Source organism: Simochromis diagramma, unplaced genomic scaffold (assembly GCF_900408965.1).
Source record: "Simochromis diagramma unplaced genomic scaffold, fSimDia1.1 OVJJ01000822.1, whole genome shotgun sequence".
NCBI lineage: Eukaryota > Metazoa > Chordata > Actinopteri > Cichliformes > Cichlidae > Simochromis > Simochromis diagramma.
In genome coordinates this window covers 9,040,799-9,055,823 of record NW_024387520.1, presented here as the reverse complement: position 1 = coordinate 9,055,823, position 15,025 = coordinate 9,040,799, and the positions used below count along the sequence as shown (strand labels likewise).

General features: G+C 40.2%; 1 protein-coding gene across 4 annotated transcripts in view; it reads right to left on the bottom strand.

Moving 5' to 3' along the window:
• Positions 1 to 15,025, bottom strand: part of LOC120726095 (leucine-rich repeat transmembrane neuronal protein 4) — a 58,552-nt gene that overhangs the window by 24,145 nt on the left and 19,382 nt on the right. The window contains exon 3 of one of the 4 annotated variants that reach the window (XR_005694276.1): positions 5,746 to 5,973. The exons of 2 other annotated variants lie outside the window; for them this stretch is intronic. The gene's annotated coding sequence lies outside the window, so the exon portion shown is untranslated. Of the gene's footprint in view, positions 1 to 5,105; positions 5,974 to 15,025 lie in introns of those variants that run through there. One more of the 4 variants, XM_040019405.1, reaches the window with a different exon arrangement.

Below are 15,025 nucleotides of genomic sequence, written 5' to 3'. Positions count from 1 at the left end.
TGACCTTTCCCACTGTGCTGTCAGCAAACCGTACATACCTGTAATTATCCTGTCATCTCCTCTGCACAGTGTCGACTGTGAAGCTTATATTGACCATACAGTACACTTGTTTGGTCATCGAGCCAGCTCAATACAGTCTGCGTGTATGTATGTATGTTGGTGTAAACAAATGATATGTGCACAGTGATTAACACGGAGCAGAGCACATGTAAAGATGCTCAAGAAGCACTAAGAAGAGATTACTGGTTTGAGAAACAAGCTGCCCAGATGTTACACGAGTAGTAGTACAAGTGCTTATAGTAAGTCGCACACGAAAAGCTAGTATCTAAAGCAAGGGAGTATTTTACTACATGTAAGGAAATACTTTCCTTTTAAAATATTTCCAGCTGTAACTTTTGGAGTATTATATATGTACAGAGAAGCAAATCAGGTTCATGCAAGAGGCAGAGCATGGACCGAAAAAATTAAAGCTAGCTGCAAGCTTCAAATTCCCCAAAAGAACAGAGCGTAAAGACGATAAAATGCTCTACAGCACTGAGGAAAACTGCAGAATGGAGAGCGGACTAAGCTGAATGTTGTGTTTAAGTAATCACACAGAGGTGGCAAACCCTATAACTGGCTCCATTCAGACTCAGTGCTGGAATAAATATAGCAACGGAACAATGACAACTGAAGGAGACAGCTTCTAGAGAATTCCCAGCACAGCACTCTAACTACCTTGGCCAAACTTTGCTTTTGCATTGGAATTATTCACTTTAAGTGTCAAACTGCCTCACTGACAAGGAAATACAATATGTGTAAAAAAGTTCATACCCCAGCTTCTCCAGGTTACAACCTAAAACATTGTTAGGTGTAATTTCACGTTTTATTTATCTAGCATCAAATCACAGCAGCAGTTGCTCTAAGGTGCTTTATATCTTAAGATAAAGACCCAACAATCAGATGACCCCCTGTGAGCTAGCACTTGGCAACAGTGACAAGGAAAAACTCCCTTTTAATAGGAAGAAACATCTGGCAGAACCAGGGAAGGGCAGCCATCTGCCACAAGCGGTTGAATATGAGGAGAGGGAGATGTTGCTTTAGACCACAAGTTGCACTGGAGAAATTCTCGGACCTCAGAGACAAAAACCTCACCAGATGTATCTTTGAATAATTTCTCCACAATATCATCTGTATGTGCATTTAAGATGTCACAAATGGCTCCCAAACTAGTCCAGACATTAAACATGTACTTCTGTATCAGACCAACCCAACTTTCTTGTTGCCACGGCCACTGCTAATGAAAGCTGGATCTCTGGATACAAACCACGGACTAAACAGCAGGCTTTAGTTAAGAGTTTACCATGCCTAAGCCTGAAGGAGAAGGACCAGGTCAGCAGCACCAGCAGGAGCATGACTGTCGATCACTTCACACCCCACTTGCCAAATTTGTCTCCTAGCAGTTTTTTTTCTTTTTTGCTGAAACACAAATTATGGTGGAGACTAGAGGTGGGAATCACCATACATCCCACGATACGATATTATCACAATACTTAACGCACGATACGATATTATTGCAATTTTTAAAAATATTTTGCGATATTCAGATTCTGTACATAAAGGTAAACTTTATCAATATTCATTTTATCTAATATCAAAGTCTCGCACTCAGTCTTTCTCTCATTTCAGTCAGTTTTATTGTTGACAAACTGAACGGTTTGTATTACAGTCTAGTCCAACTTAACTGAATGCAACCATCTGGTACAATTATAGCTATTCTGAACTATGCAATTTATGAAAACTATGCAGCCCCTTCAGCAACTGAAGAATTTGAAAGTAAATTAAAACAAAATATAATTTTACATTAAATAAAAAAGTTTTAAACGTAATTAAAATAAAACATGTCTTAAATGAAAATAAGTAAACTGTCATGTTTATTGCTGCCAAAAAAAAAAGTTAAACACATTTGGACAGTGTCAGGATTCTTGCTCAGAAAAAGGATCAACATGCTCTGAAGTCAGAGCACAAAAACTTTTTTGTAACAAAATATCGATTTCTGCTGTCCCTGTATCGATACATTATTAGCAAACAAAATATCACGATACTACACAGTATCGATTTTTTCCCCCACCCCTAGTGGAGACATGACACATTTGAGACTTCCAGTAATCAAGTGCAAATGTGCATGTCCAGGTGGTTACAACAGAAATTCCTAGTAGCAGGAGTGTTTGTAGCAGAGCAGCTACTGGTCGAAGATGACAGTGGCCAAATTTAACTCAAAAAGGTCTGAGTCCCGGATGTTTTTGCTACTGTATGTCACTACATGCTATGTAAATTGCTATGTTAGACTTCATCTAAACCAAGATAATTTCACAATATCTGTTCATATGTCTACAGCAGTCACTTTACCACTGACCAGCTCATTAAACCAATAACACTCAATGGTCAATGAAGGCTTATTAAACTAAATTTCATCTTAAAATCATTTGTTATATTTAATACCAGACTGCACAGAAAACTGTTATATAATCCACAGTACTGTGCAAAAGTTCATCCCCCCTTCATTTCTTTATATTTGGCTTCCGAGGAGTCAGACTTATAATTTTTTTAAAGTGGTCCTGAGGAGTAGTTCTCCAGGTTTTCTGAATGTCTCTCAAAGTTATATTTGAAAATTAATCAAAAGCTTGGAATATATCAGCATGGTGTGGAGTGTGCCCTTTAAAAAATGTTGAGGAAACTGGACACTTGGTAGATAAAAGTAAAAGTGACAGGGCTGAAAACTATCTAGAGCAGATGAAAATATTTGACAGTCCAGTCCTTAGAAATTGGAAAAAATCCAGAAGAAACCTTATACGGGATCTGAGAGATGCATCTGGCTGATCTACAGTTCACTTGAGACCAGAAATGGTCAAGCTGAGGTACGCTGCATCACACAAGAACTGGACTAAAATTAAATATCAACAGGTCGGATGTAGTTGAAATTGTCATCAGTGTGTACAGAGGTGGTCAGGACAGGTATCATGGTTTGGGGCTGCATTGTCAAAACTGATGGAATTCTGAATGCGGTCATGGATTGGTCTCCCCGGAGCCCAGTCCTCAACATTATTGAGGCAGTGTGGGATAATGTTGGCAGAGAATGAAACAGAAGGCAGTCAAAAATCTAAAGAAAAGCTTTGAATGTCCTTCAAGTAGCCAGCAGAACTATTCCTGAAGACTGCTTAAAGAAATTACAAGTAACCTTATACAGTTTTTCCATGTATGTTTGCATATTTCAGTAAATCACTGCACCTATTTCCTTTTTTGTATGAAATTTTTCACACAGTACTGTAAAAAATGTCATTACAAAGTTTGAGATTTTAATTTTTCAAGGTCGATTTTGTATTTAGTGCCATCTTGCAGAGGGCACACAGGTCTGCAAAATGAATTTATTCATTTATATGTGGAAAAATAACAGAACGCAACTGGCTTTATTTCTGGGCTAACTTGCCTTAATATGATAAATGCATAGACATTTTTATTTAACAAACTCCCCCAGACTGTCTTAAGGGAGAATCACTATATACACATATATATAAAATTCCACACTCTGTTTATCTCTGCATGAGCCATCATAATAAAGTAAGCCCTGCATGCCATCAAGGACTCTGTGAAGTCAAAAACAGTTTGTTTGAGTATCTCACATCTTTGTACTGTGCAACAATGCATAAAACTTAAAGGCAAAATCCAAGCTCATGAGTCATCCGAGGCTTTACTCATTTGGCATGTATCCACAACCTTCATATCAATCATTTCAAAAAGACTAATTAGCCCAGCGCTCTTGGCTCTTCATGAGCTCCAGTATGTTTAGCAAAGGTGAAAAATACAAAAGAAGTGGACTGACTCATCTTTTCTCGAGTCCTGTTGTATAAAAGCCAAGCCTAAAGCTTTATCACCATCAGTTGAATCTCTGATGAATATTTTGGTGTCAGCAACAGATTCCTTTCTCCTCAGCTGTGCAGACAGAAGTACCCCATTTACACCTGACATTGTCATCAACCTTTTATGTGGCTTATATATTATTCAAATGGAACTTAAGGCTATATCCTCAGATACACCATTCCGACGATCTCACGCTTGCTTGCAATAAGTAAATTCTGCTAGCTCAGTTCAAAGAAAAGCCCCATTAACAAAGAGGTACAGTTTCTTTTTTTCTGCTGGCCGCGCTTCACTTTCATGACTGAGCTGTGTGAAGAAGCGTGGGCACGGCAGGAGATGATGGACACAGTACACAAATGTTTTCATCTTCGCTTTCTCAGACAGAGCAGACATTTGGCTACCATTTCGGTTTCTATTCATCTTCAGATCGATCACCACCAACCTTATAAAGCCAATTTCATGTACAAAGCACTGAGCAGCACACAGTGGTGCACACCAAAATCTCTTTTTACGTATTTCAACCATTTAGTGAATCTGCCCAGTTACCTTTTTAGCTGCATTCCACTGTGCATCAATCAAGGTTATACTCAGTGATTTATCAACATTAATTTATATCTGTGCCACACTGCTCTCCCCTGTCTATGTTTTACTCCTCAACATTGCATTGTACAGCTTGGACATCACTACCATTTCACAGCGACAGTAAACATCTGTTTTCATTGTGCTGCATTGTAAGTCTCATCCGTGTCCAGTGGCTGGAGCCTGTCCCAGTGTGCTTTGGGCGGAAGGCTGAAAAAAAGTGTGGACAAACAGTAGCCCACTGCAGACACACACTTAGTCATGCTCGCTCACACCTACAGTGTGAGAGTCATCAATGTGTCTAACCTGGGTTCTGTGTATGTGTGACAAAGATGTGTATGCAATGACATTCATGTGTGTAACGTAGGAAGCGTATAATTTCAGCCAAGCATTTACATGTATGTGTACGTGCACTAAGTTTATTGTTGCAAAGAAAAGACACTATTAGTGACCGTGGAAACAATTTACATAATGGGGCATGCCACATGTTGTGCTGTTAAACAGCACGATGTCAGAGGTTAAAGGCAAAAAGAATAGTGCTAGCAATGTGAATGTACTGTAGATGTGTTGTTTATTCCATACAATGCTCTTAAAGATCAGACACTGAGGCAAATGTAGGTGCAGATGATTAATACTGTACCCACACAAACCCTGTTAATGTCAATTATGATGCGTACAGTGGTTAGCAAGACATTAAATTCCCAATGTTCCTTCATTGTGCTATAATTATGTTATTAATAATCGAATATAAAAATATATATTTCAACAAAATACATATTGGTATGAATATATTTAAAATGTTGGCAGCACTTACTATTACAGCCTAGGAATAATGTAGTAATAATATGGAAACAAGGAGATGACAATAATTTCAATTAAATCTTATTTATATGGCACCAAATCACAACAGCAGTCACCTCAATGGACTATATTGTAAGCTAAAGACCCTACAGTAACACAGAGAAAAACCCCAACAATCAGACAACCCCCTATGAGCAAGCACTGTCACAAACAAGGATGCAGTGGACTCAAGAGCAGACTCAATTGCTCGAACTATATACAATTTATTGAAAGGAAAAGGAACTTAAACAAGACTGGGTCTAACAGAAAGTATTCGCAGGAACTGAGAGAGGCCCGAGGGCGGCGAAACGGACGTTGAACACAAAGAGAACACGGGCGGGAACTTCTGCAAACACAGGGGAAAGGTTTTACTGAATGGGAAACAATTAAAGGACAGAGGTGAGTGGTACTAGTGGAGAGTCTTGTGCTTACTTGAAAACACCGGCTATTAGGCGGGAAAGGGGTTGCCGTGGGAGTGTCCCAGGGATGGTTGAGAGTGTGGGAAAGCTGGTCCAGGTTCCAAGGTGTCAGGGGAGTTGAAGTACGGGCTGGAGGGCAGGCTGAGGAGAAGGTGAGTGTGTAGTCCTAGGGTTCTAGGCAGACTGGAGAACGGGATGGAAACAGAACCAGCGCTGCTGATGAGCACGACGGGTGATGAATCTGGAGAACACAGGAGACGGAGAACATATTAACCCACGATCCAGGCACACAGAGTCCGAGCACAGAGGAGGCCAAGTTTACCACGGGTGGTAGCAGGACAAACTGGCGAGGAGTGGCAGGCAGCCCTGGCTTAAAAACCCTCTAGATGGAGGCCTGGAAATTGGAAGCAGGTGATGAGCTGGCCAACTCCACCCCAGGGAATGGACAACAGGAACCTGGACCACACCCAACCAGACACTCCCACGGCATATGACAAGCACTTGGTGACAGTGGGAATGAAAAACTCCCTTTTACCAGGAAGAAACCTCAAGCAGAACAAGGCTCAGTGAGGGGCGGCCATCTGCCATGACCAGTTCAAGGTTAGGGGAGGAAGACGGGACAAAAGACAGTGCTCCATGTTACTCTGTGAATATTCCAACTATTTCTGTATGGAAATAGCAAGTTATCATCTCTTAATTACACGTCTTATAATTGAGTTTGCTTTAATATGTCAATGATATGAAATTAGACAGAAACAGGGATTTTTGTATGTTGCAGCCCTGATTCCTGGTATGAAACTACCACATGTTCAGGTGGTTCCAGGAAATAAGTCACACATTACATATAATGTTTACCCAGTTACCTTCAAACAAAGACGAATGCTAAGGACATAATGCAGGAATCACTCCAGTATTATAATATGATAACAGTATCCTAATATGTCAAAGCATCAATCAATGAAGCTTCTTTTGGCTGCTCCCTTATTCACATGGGGTCACCACAGCAGATGGCTCATTATATGTGATTTGTCAGAGTTTTACACCAGATGCCTTTCCTGACGCAGCCCCCAATGGGATCTAAGTCTCCTTCCAGCATCAAACTGGGGAGCTTTCATGTGTAAGGCAACAGCGTAAACCACTCTACTATGGAGCCACGGTTAAAGCAAACAACATTAACTTATAATTATGAGGTTAGTACCACAAGTTTGTATATACAAATGCACAGATATTACAATTTAATGGTCAGGAGGTTAATATTATTACTATAATATTTTGATACTATTAGTAATTGTTTTACCTCACAGACATATATTTGTTTCTGCATTATTATCCCCTGTTATCACGTAATTACATATATTTCAATGTAATATTACTCAGAAGATCATTATTTTGACATTCGTCTGTGAAAGTTCTCAGTCATCATCTATTTTTAGAAATTACTTTGCTAATCAGGTGATAATAAATTGCTATTTGCATATTACTACCTTCTTGTTCCATCTTATTACACCTATTACAGCATCATTACAAGCTATTAAAATCTTCATTCAGTTATTGGAAATGACAGTTATCACCTAACAGTTGTGACGATGTGTCAGCCACCTGGTCAAGTTGTAGTGTGCTTCCATGTCTCTCCAGACTAATTATATAGTTAGAGTTGCCTGGTGAAGTAAATGAATAAAAGGAATAAGAGTCTGTGTAAAGCTCTAGTGTGTTCTGATTTTATCACTATATAGACAAAATGTACTAGAATCTATCCATCCATCTATACAGGCACAGTGGTTAAGTAATTAGCACCATCACCTCACAGTAGGAACCCGCTGGGGCTTTTCCGTGTGAAGGCTGCATGTTCTCCCTGTGCCTTGCGTGCAGTATCGCAGGGTACTCGAGCTTCTTTATTCACTCCAAAGACATGAATGTTAAGATAGCAGGTGAATCTAAAAAAAATCTAACTGGTTCACTGGTGTGAACCAGTGCTAACACAGGTCTATCTCTCTGTGTTAGCCCTGCGATTGACTGGTGATCTCTCCAGGGTTTGGCCTGTGAGAGCTGACAGCTGGATAAACATACATTAACTTTACAAAATGTGAACATTTGCAGTAGTTTATTCTCTGCTCTGATAGGGTATGTCCACTGAGGTCATTGATGGACACATATGATAACATTCCAAACAGATTGCATTAAGTAGAAGATGGGTGTCACGGTACTTGGTCTGCGACCCACTATTTGTGTTTCAGCTTCTGGAATTAGATTCTTTGAATATTTTTTCATGTGTTTGGGTTTCTTTAGTTCTCTGTAATCTTAGTCCTCTCTCCCTTAGTGTTTAGAATAGAATAGAATTAGAATTAGAATTCAACTTTATTGTCATTGCACATGCACAGGTACAGGGCAACGAAATGCAGTTTGCATCCATCCAGAAGTGCTTTAGTTTAGCCTATGTTTAGTCTGTTCCCATGTTTTCGTTTGCTTTTGTATTTCCTCTGTCCCAGAGTCTGTCGTGTTTCCGTGTCAAGTCTGCATCTACATGATGTCATGCCTCCTGTTTTATTTTGATAGTCGTTGACTTATGTCAGTGTATTCTGCTTTGCTTCCTTTGTCTTGTTATGTCAGATTTGTCCCAGCGGTGTTCCCACCTGTTCCCCATCCTCTCGTTGTCTTGCCTGTGCATTTAAGCCCTGTGTTTTCCTTTGCCCTTTGTTGTGTCGTACCACTCCATGTGCTGTGTGTTTCCAAATTACTTGGCGCCTAGTTTTCTAGTTTCCCTAGTGTTTAAGTTCTTAGTTTCTAGTTCATGAGTTTATGTTTCAAGTGTCAACAGCGCAATAATGCTGCCTTTTTGAATCCGTCTTCTCCATGTTTAAGAGTCCTGCTTTTTATTCCTCATCCAGCTCCTCATCCAGCACCAAATTGTGACACTGGGTTAGTTTTACCAAAACCACAAAGATACACAGTGTTTTCTACCCCCTTCATAGAGCCCTATTAAAAATCTATCCAACAATGTGCCTAGAAGGTTCAGTAATTCTGTCACTACACACTCAAGCAAAAGCACAACTGGACGAGGGGAAAAGGTGCCCTAATTGGATTCTCATGCAGCCTCATTTCTGCTAAATGTGTGAGTAGGCATGTGTTTAGGCACAACAACTGTGCTGTAATATGAAACAGCAAATTAAATGCAAACAAGTTGCTACGCTAAGCAAATTAAAGATGTGTAATTGCATAAACCAGCATGGTGAGCCCAGCTGACCTCGAAGAGCGCCTTGTTTTTTTTTTTTGTTTTACAAAAGAAACAACACACTTCACCTCACCAGCAGAAATGTTTCTGGAGGAGGATCGAGGCATGAGAGTGAAAAATGCGTCTTGTCTTTTTTTGTATCTTATGTTCTATTTATTGCTAATAACTTATTGATCCACGAAGAACTGGAGCTCATTCACCAAGAGTATAAAAAGCCAAAAAAATAAATAAAATAAATCCACATTTTAGTTCCTCTTTGAAACGAGTCCTCTAAATGTCTGGTAATATTATCATCATTAAGAGCAGCTGGTTAGGTTAATGACTGTGGTCAAAAACTGTTGAGTCACCGCTGACTTAAAGAAATTGCAGAGCTACAAATAAAGCTCAAGCCTCACTCTCAGCTATCAGGGACTTAAACCTTGCCATTACCAATGGCATTCCTTTGCAGAACGGCTCAGCCTGCTTTGCATAATAGGGTGAGAAGTTCAATGATGTGAGCAGAGCTCAGTGTTCTGCTCCTGCTCCACCATGTTGCATGGACCAGCTGAGGTTTTTTAAAGACCTTATAAACTGCACCATTGATTCTTGTAAATAGAGCCCATGGTTGTTGGCTTATGATTAATGGAAGTAATTTTGAAATATCAGGAAGTTCAACTTCAGAATATTCTTTTCTGCAGTTTCTCACTCAAACCACTACAGTCAGAGTGTTCTTGTCTGTACAATTGCTCAAAAATTCAGGACGCTATTAAGTAGTCCACTTTAAATAATGTAATATTAGAACCATCACCAAAAAATGTACACTAAGCCAAGTCCTGAGACAGCAGAACGGCTGAAAGATAATTTGTATGTATGGGTTTTAAAGTGGCCCTTGCTGCAGCTGTACAGTACTATACAAAAGTCTTGAGCCAGCCCTCACTTCTTTACATTTTACCAGAAAAATGGGAAGCAGATATAGCAATTTAATGAAATATTGCACACACTGCAATATATAAAATCCGAGTTTGTACAATTTTAAAGAGCTTGGAAGTCAGTATTTGGTATGACCGCGTGTATTCTTTAACACAGCCTGAATTCTCTTTGGCAGCTTGTGCCTAAAAAATGACACATCTTCAGGACATTACAAAGCTCTTCTTTGGATGTCGACTTCTTTTTGTTCCGTTCTCCATCAAGATGATCCCACACTGCTTCAATAATGCTGAGATCCAGGATCTGAAGAGGCTGATCAATCACTGACAGTATTCCACTGTATGTCTTTCTATCCAGATTTGATTTTACTGCATTGGCAGTGTTTGAAATAATTGTCATGCTGACAAATGAAGCTGTTGCCAATTAGATGCTTTCCAAATGGTATTGCATGGTGGATCAAAATCTGATGGTACTTTTCTGGGTAATATTCCATTAGCTTTGACAAGATCTCCCACACCACCAGTTGAAATGCAGACCCAAACCATGACAGAGCCTCCACCGTGTTTTACAGATGGCTTTAGACACTCACTGGAAAGTAACAAAATGCTTAAAGATTTGATTTAAACTTGGCTCTTAAAGTTATCTGCTTGCGTTTGGTGTCTTTAGTATGCCTAAATAACTAATAGGAGAGTGGCATTAACAAACAGTAGAAAACAAAGTAAACATTCATGTGAAAATGTTCAGGTGCAAGAAATTGACTGAAAATGATTGAAAAAGGAGAAAATATCCAAAGTAAAACTTTGAAAGACCTTCAAAAAGCCTGGAAAACTGTTGCTCAAGGCTATTTTAAAGAATAAGAAGAAAATCTGGGTGCTTGGAAGCAAAATATGAAGAAATGAGGAGTAGCTCAAGACTTTTGCTCAGCATTTTAATGTTACCAGGTAATTCATAACTGGTTGATGAAGCCTTTCCTTGAGTGCAGCCAGTTATAAAAATGAAATACATTCTTAAACAAGAGAGAAATTCAAGGGCCAGGAAAAATCTTTCCATTTAGCAAACAAACCTAACTTGATGGGTTGTCATTTTGCCCTTCTGCCAACAAACAAGCTTTAGGGGCTGCTCCACAGACCTTGGGTTTGCACTAAATGTTTTTGTTCTTTAAAAAAAACACACCAGTCGCCTGACTCGGAAACTGCTGACAGACAGCACATAATATAGGGTTTGTTCAGAATTTCCACATTGAAATGAAAAAATAAAAACGTTTCTTGACTTTGCAGTCAGATGTGACTGCTGCCATCTCCGCAGCTCTTGATGAGTTATACATTGTCAGTGGGTGTGTGTGTGACTGTGCTCTGGAGAGAGATGAAGGCAGCATGAATGCGAATTGTGCATCTCTCTGACATGTGGGTCGACGTGAAGCAGATTGGACTAAATGCTGCCGCTCATAACGATTCATATCAGCAGCCTTGTTTTCGGCTCACTCGAGACATCTAAATTCATGGAGTCTATTTCTCAACTTTTTCAAGCATGTTGTGGCACTGAAATGTCAAGTTAGAACATAAAGAGCTATTTTACAAAACGTAGTGCTGTATGGGCAAACTGGAGAAAAGAAAAAAAAACATTACCACTAAATTGTACTAAGAAAAATGCTATGCAGGAAAATAGTTTCCATCACTCCACGATATCCTTAGCAAAACATTTGAGATTGAATTAAGCCGCTTTAATATGGAGGGCTACACTTGTCATTTAAATGTGGTCATTTTTGTTTCATTACATTTTGGCCGTACACCGTCAAATCAGGCTTGGGCAAAAAGGGAAAAATGAAAAATGCTGGAAATCCACTGCAACTGAAGGCAGTGTCTGTGCAATACAGTCAGACTATTACAGAGGAGAAAAGCTGTTTGACAGGTGGGTGGAAAGAAAGGGGGGGGGGGACGAAAAGCCTCAGGAGCAAGAGAAGCGCATGACCTCTCCATTCTGCCACAGCTGTGAGCTCGCACCTCTGTGCTTTATGGAAATAGGGATTGACGAAGATACGAGAGTCACCAAAAACAGGGAGTCTTCAGTAATGTCAAGCATGTACGGGCATGCAGGATCAATAAGTACTGATCTCAAATTGATAAAAACGCCCCTCCTCCAGGGTTAAACTCTACAGATCTACCTGTACTAAGGATGCTCTGCAGAACACATAGCCCTGCGCTTTGTTCTTTACTCTGGAGTTTGAATCTATTTGCTACATGAGGAGGAGTAAATCTGTCGGAAGCAACGACTGCCCAAAATCTACTTTTAAATGGTAAATGGCCTGTATTTATATAGCGCCTTACTAGTCCCTAAGGACCCCAAAGCGCTTTACATATCCAGTCATCCACCCATTCACACACTGGTGATGGCAAGCTACATTGTAGCCACAGCCACCCTGGGGTGCACTGACAGAGGTGAGGCTGCCAGACACTGGCGCCACCAGGCCCTCTGACCACCACCAGTAGGCAACGGGTGAAGTGTCTTGCCCAAGGACACAATGACCGAGACTGTCCAAGCCGGGGCTCGAACCGGCAACCTTCCAATTACAAGGCGAACTCCCAACTCTTGAGCCACGATCGCCCTTTAACTACAGTGGGCCTCATTTTAGCCTTGATGGAGAAGCTTCTGTTTTCTTATGGTGAACCCAAACAACGATCTTTCTCTGCAGCTCGGATCTCAGCTGACCCTTCTCACCCTGGTCACAGTCTGTTTGACCTGCTCCCCTCAGGCAGGAGGCTCCGGTCCATTCGCACCAGAACCTCTCGCCATAAGAACAGTTTCTTCCCCTCTGCTGTTGGACACATGAACAATAACCATATGACTATCCCCACCACTAACACATGACCCTACGCTGTGTTCACTGTATCATTCCATGTTTGGCACTGATCACCACCTGCACTCATGTATATATCTTTCAACGTAGCACTCTTAATTCTTACTCTCATGTATATATCTCATGTATATCTCATGCACATATCTTTCCACGTAGCACTTTTAATTCTTATCCCTACTTTTATTTTTTCCATGTCTATTTAAGTGTTATTTATGACACCATGTTTGCACTGAAGCACCGCAGCAATTTCCTAATGTTGTAAACCTGCTCAACATTTGGCAATAAACCCCATTCTGATTCTGATTCTGATTCTAACTGGAGGACATGTACAATGCTGGACACGAGACAGCAGCTGCTACTGAATGGAGAATCCAAACAAAGTGTAGCCACAAACATGTTTGGGGTTCACTCTGGTACAATAGCCTAGAAATCGGAGTGCTTTCCAGTGCTGGTATTTTCCAGAGAACAAAGAACGCTGGTTCCAGCAGGGGAGAGAGGCCAGCAAAATATTTCCAAGGCATTCAGAAACATTTCAAAATCACATTATAACCATCATAACATTATAACAGCTGCTGTAATGCTGACCGGTAATAAAATGGTTTGAAAGCGGATCATGCAGCACTGGAAGGCTCTAATTTGTGTTCCATGGTGACACTAGGAGCTCATGAGTAACTCATTGTGAGCAACAATTGAACTGATAAAACTAAATAATTAGAAGAAAATGAGGTGAGCACATAGAGGATTTCCATGCACAGAGGATCTCCATGCGGCTGCTTTGCTGACTGGAGCCGATGAAGTTATCAAAGTGAACAGAGCAGGATGCACGCTCACGACCGTTTTAACAACCTTTGACTGTCTTGATTGATCTGAGTGAATCCACGTGCTCACATGCTGACAGCCATATGTGTTACCATGGTCACTGAATGATTTGTATTAATATATGTATCATTTATAAAAGAGGTTAAGGACACTTCCTGAGCAGTTTATAATCAGCAGCTATTGAATTTATGGTAATGCCGCATAAAATCATGTCGATGTCCTGCGTGATATCGGATCAGAAACAAACCTCAGTAGGACAGGACTTTCACACATTTAGATCACAATTTTAGACATAGCTGTGTCTTATGTTGCTGTTTACTTCTGTTATTATTCATTCTTTTGCTAGAATGTATAGCCAATTACATGCAATGACTTTATTCACAATCAAGCATTGAAAACACATCAAATGGGAACATGTACTGTTTCAAGGAAAATAGTAGCTTAGTTTGAATTTGATGGAAGCAACAGATCTCTAAAAAGAAATGGGCCAGTGCAAAAAGAGTAAGTAGTACTAAAAAGAATCAGCTGGAGGGACGTTTTGAACTAATTAGGATAATTGGCAACAGGTCAGTAATGTGATTAGAGAATTTAGAGAGTTAGAGTCAAAAATAAAGATGAGCAGATGTTCATCAATTCCCCCAAAATTGTGTCTACAAAATTGTGAAGATTTTGAATATCTCATCATTTACAGTGCATAATATCATGAAAAATCCAGGGAATCTGGAGAAAACTCTGTGCAAGAGACAAGGCTAAAATTCAATATTGGATGCCTGTGATCTTCGAGCCCTCGGGGGCACTGCATTAAAAACAGCATGATCCTGGCATGGAAATCACTGCATGGGCTCAGGAACACTTCCAGAGATCACAGTCTGTGAACATAGTTCACCGTGTCATCTACAAGGCGGCAGGTTAAAGCTCTTTCGTGCAAAGAAGTCGTGTGTGAACATGATCCAGAAATGTCTTCTCTGGGCCAAAGCTCATTTAAAGTGGACTGAGGTAAAGTGGAAACGTGTCCTGTGGTCAGACAAATAGAAATTTGACTCTTTTTTCTTTCTTTCTTTTTTTTTTTTGCATAAGATGAACACCACTTCTCCTGCATTAAAGAGGAGAGGGAGCATCCGACTTTTTATCAGCCCTCACTACAAATGCCTGCATTGCTAAAGGTATGAAAGTGCACTAGTCCCTATGGAGCTTTAGAGCAACAGATTTACAAACCAGATGGTGTCTTTTTTCAGGGAAGACCTTGCATATTTCACCAAGACAATGCTAAAGCTCATACTGCAGCTATTACAGCAGCATGGCTTTGTAGGAGAAGAGTCCAGGAACTCACCTACCTGCAGTCCAGACATTTCACCAACTGTAAACATTTAGCACATGATGAAATAAGAAAAACAGCAAGCAGCATCCAGGACTGTTGAGTACCTAAAGTCCTACATCAGACAACATGTAGGGAATGCTACATGATGGCCTCAACTATTTTCCATT